Below are 4736 nucleotides of genomic sequence, written 5' to 3' on the forward strand. Positions count from 1 at the left end.
CCAAAGGAAATCCAAAACCTTTGGTAAGTTAAAGAATTCCGAGCAGAAGCTGAAAATCAATTAGGTAAATCACTAAAAGTATTTCGATCAAATGAAGGTGGAGAGTACTTAGATTATGAATTTGAGGACCATTTGCGTGATCATAGAATTCAATCCCAACTCACTGCACCTAGAATGCCACAACAAAATGGTGTTTTAGAAAGGCAAAACAGAACCTTATTGGATATGGTTAGATCGATGATTAGTTTCTCATCATTGCCTTTAACATTTTGAAGTTAGGCAATAAAATGTGCTCTATACATACTCAGTGTTGTTCCATCTAAGTCTCTTCAGAAAACACCATTGGAATTGTGGAATGGTACTAAACCTAGTTTACGCTATTTTCGTATATAGGGTTGTCCTGCACACGTACTTGAAGGAAAGACTGAGAAGTTAGAATCACGCACTGAAGTGTGAATGTTTGTAGGATATTCCAAAGAAACAAAAGGTGTTATATTTTATAGTCCTAAAGATAACAAAACGTTTGTATCTACAAATGCTACTTTGTTGGAGCATGACTATATAAATAACCACAAACCTCAAAGTAAATTCGTACTTCAGGAAATGGTCTCAAGTAAACAAGACCAATCACTAGCAGTGACAAATGAAAAATGGCCAGAGGATATCGCTAGTTCTTGTCAGAACAATAGAGAGCTTCGTCGTAGTGGGAAGGTTGATAAACAACTAGTACGCTATGAACATGAAGTTCAGATGCTTGTGTCTGACACAAACAAAGATGATCCATTGACATATAGAGATGGAATGGAAGATTCCAACAAAGAAAAATGGCTAAACGCCATGGACCTTGAAATGGAATCGATGTATTCTAATTCTGTCTGGACTCTTGAAGATCCACCTGAAAATGTTAAACCTGTTGGTTGTAAATGGATATTCAAGAAGAAGAGATGAGCAGATAGGAAAGTAGAGACTTTCAAAGCAAGGCTAGTGGAAAAAGGCTACACATAGAAAGAAGGATTTGATTATGAAGAAACTTTTTCACCTGTGGCCATGCTCAAATCTATCCACAATACTCTTATCCATAGCTGCTTGGATGAATTATGAGATTTGGCAAAAGGACTTTAAAATAACTTTTCTGAATGGCTATCTTGGCGAAACCATTTACATGTCTCAACAAGAAGGGTTCGAAGTTAAAGCTCAGGAGCAAAAAGTTTGCAAGCTTCTTAAGTCTATTTATGGGCTTAAACAAGCTTCGAGATCTTGAAATCTTAGATTTGATGAAACAATCAAAACGTTTGGTTTTGAACATTGATGAACCTTGTGTTTACAAACAAATCAAAGATATGATTATGGTATTCCATGTTCTCTACTCATTGGGAATGACATAGAATCATTATCAAAAGTAAAGAAATGGTTAGCTGAGCAATTCCAAATGAAGGATTTGGGAGAAGCCAAATATTTTTTGGGAATTTAGATTGGTAGAGATCGAAAGAACAAAGATTTGGCACTATCTCAAACAACTTATATTGATAAAGTTCTAGAACGCTTTGGCATGCAAAACTCCAAGAAAGGCACTATGCCTACCCGGTCAGGAGTTAAATTGTCTAAAGAACAATGTCCACAAACACCCCAGAAAGAGGATGACATGAGACATTATCCCTATGCCTCTGCAGTAGGCAGTCTAATGTGTGCAATGTTATGCACCAAACCTGACATCTGTTATGCGGTAGGGATAGTTAGCCGTTATCAATCAATCTTGGATTGAGTCATTGGACAACAGTAAAGAATATTCTCAAGTATCTTAGACATACTAGAGATTACATGCTTGTGTATTTAGGTGGAGACTTAAACCCTACTGGATATACTGATTCTGATTTTGAATTAGCAAAGACAGTAGAAAGTCAACATCTGGATCAGTTTTCAAACTTGGAGGAGGTGCTGTAGTTTGGAGAGACAATCCAGTATTGCTGACTCCACCATGGAAGCTGAATACATAAAAGCTTGTGAAGCAGCTAAAGAGGTTGTGTGGCTCAAGAAGTTCTATATTGATTTGGAAGTTATTCAAGGCATGGATCAATCACTTGTTCTGTACTGTAATAACAGTGGGGCAGTAGCTAATTCAAAGGAACCCAAAAGTTACAAGAGGTGAAAGCACATCGAGAGGAAATATCACTTGATCCGAGAGATAGTCAACCAAGGAGATGTTACTGTCTTGAAGATTGCCTCTGAAGATAATCTTGCAGATCCATTCACAAAACCTTTATCTATTAAATCTTTTCAAGGTCATGTAAGAAGCATGGGGTTAAGGGAAATGCATCATTTGCTTTAGGGCAAGGGGGAGATTGTTGGGAATTGTGCCTTTAAAGCAATTATAGTTAACAATGGTTTTAATGAAATAGATGATTGAATTGAATTATTGTATATATGTAGCTTATGTACTATATTATTGTTAATAATATTAAGTAAATATCAGAAAATTCCCAAGTTCATATATGTGGTCTCAATCTCATATTGGTATGAAAGGATCGAGATTGAGATAATGAACTTAAATAGTTTGCAGTAAAATAAAGTTGTGAAATCTTTAGATTAATTACTGCTAGTACAATCCACTAGTATTATGAATACATGTGACCTAGATCCGGGTTACTAGTGTAGGGCCTTTTTCTTGTTGAAACTATTCATGCGCTTTAAGTAATTACCTTGACTTAGGTCCTTTGGAAGATCTCACTCAAGTGAATTGGTTTCGAGAGCATTCCACTAGTTTTTGGCGACACTTTAGTGGAGGTACTTTACATACTGAGAGTAAGTAGAACTGTACCAGATGTGATTTAATAATACTTGTTTAAATACTGTTTCGTAATATTATAAAACACATCAACTAATGATCATATACAAACTGATCTTAATCCTGAAGTTACTATTAACTTCTATATATGTCATTTGATACTTTGATTCATGCGTTATGATTTGTCAGAATGATCAGACTAAGAACTATTATTTTGGGGGACTCAATGATATATATGGTTGGGGACATAGCTTAACAGATATGGATTCTATACCTTCTTATAGATTGAATGATGGTTCCTTATTGGGTTGGCTTTTGGATCAGAAAAGGATATTGACGTCAAATTCATATCAGATTATGAATTAACCTTCACTAGTAATGTCAATGGTACACTAGGAATTACGATATAATTAAAAAGTTAAAACGGTAATTTTATTTCCACTTAATTATGAATCATCAATGGAGGATTAATTTGTATTTAATGATTATATCAATGGACACTTTATGGTTACAATAAAGTACTCAGTAAATATATGTCTTTAATTCTTAAGAGTGTAGTCTCATATTTATAGTGGAATAATCACGAGAATAATAAATATGATTATTGAATCAAAGAATTTTGGTTAATAATCTTTTATTTATTGGAGCTTGGAATTATTGGTCCATAGGTCCCCGAGGCGGCTCTATCAACACTATTCAAGGTAAGAGTTGATACAAGGGTCAAACTGTGAATGGGCTATTTGTGAGAATATTTACTCTTAGGGATAAATATGCAATTATGTGATAATTGAAGTTGCACAATCTATTATTGCATTAGTGCAATTTTCGAAATTGTGTATAAATAAAAGAAATTAATTTTAATCAATTATTTTATTTAAGTGTGACAAGATAATTATGGATAGTCAAAATTGATTTTGACTATTATATTTATTTAATTAATAAATAAGATGATAATAGAAATTCAAATTTTGAAATTTTAAATTTATGTTGTTATCTTTTCCTTAAAAAGATGATACCTTATTTGAATTTCTAATTATTAATTAAAATATAAATGCATGAAAAATCAAATCCCATTTTTCAAGGAAGTGCTACACACATAGTGCTTCTTGGACTGCCATATGCATGTACCAGTACTGATGGTCATCAATTATTATTTTTTATTTATTTAATTAATTAATAAATCATTTTGAAAAGGGTTTTAAAATGTAAGACTTTGTCTTTAATTATCATTTATTTTATTATTATTAAAGATGATGTATTATTATTATTATTATGATGATGATGATGATGATAATAATGTCTATATATTCTATATGATAGAAAATAAAAGAACACAGTTTTTACAGAGAAGAAAAACTGATCATCTTTTCCACACAAAAAGAAAAACCTTTCTCTTTAGCCTATAATCAAGAGTCTCATGTGTTGAGAATAATTTTGATTTATAAATATTGATTCTTGTTCTCTATGTGCCCACCCACATCTTGAGGTGTAGAGAACGTCTTGGAAGATCTAGGTGTGAGTACTCTATCGAGGATAGGAAAATTGAAATATATACGAAAGATTCACAGATTCTTGATAGGATACAAGAGGTAAGTTATTATTTTTCCATATACATATTATATTGATTAACATATTTCATATTAAAGGATCCTCATATAAAGTTGTTTATATGAATTTTTATGTTGTATACAATACTACCATTACCACAATTTCTGCTGCGCACTAGGAAATGTTCCTAACAATTTTTCCTAGATCGTCAGTGTTTATTGGCGAGTTCGTGGGCATACCCGCGACTTTATATGCTTTTTTCGACAACACCACCAACTATTTGGGCTTAAGAGTGGTACCATCGCAACCTACTCTTCAAGGAGATCATTTTAGAAACATAAATTTCTTGTCGTCGCCAGAGATGATTTCAATGGCTCATTTTTGCGACGTGTTTCAAAAGTAACTT

The sequence above is a fragment of the Humulus lupulus genome, chromosome 1, assembly GCF_963169125.1.
Source record: "Humulus lupulus chromosome 1, drHumLupu1.1, whole genome shotgun sequence".
In the NCBI taxonomy this organism is placed as follows: domain Eukaryota; kingdom Viridiplantae; phylum Streptophyta; class Magnoliopsida; order Rosales; family Cannabaceae; genus Humulus; species Humulus lupulus.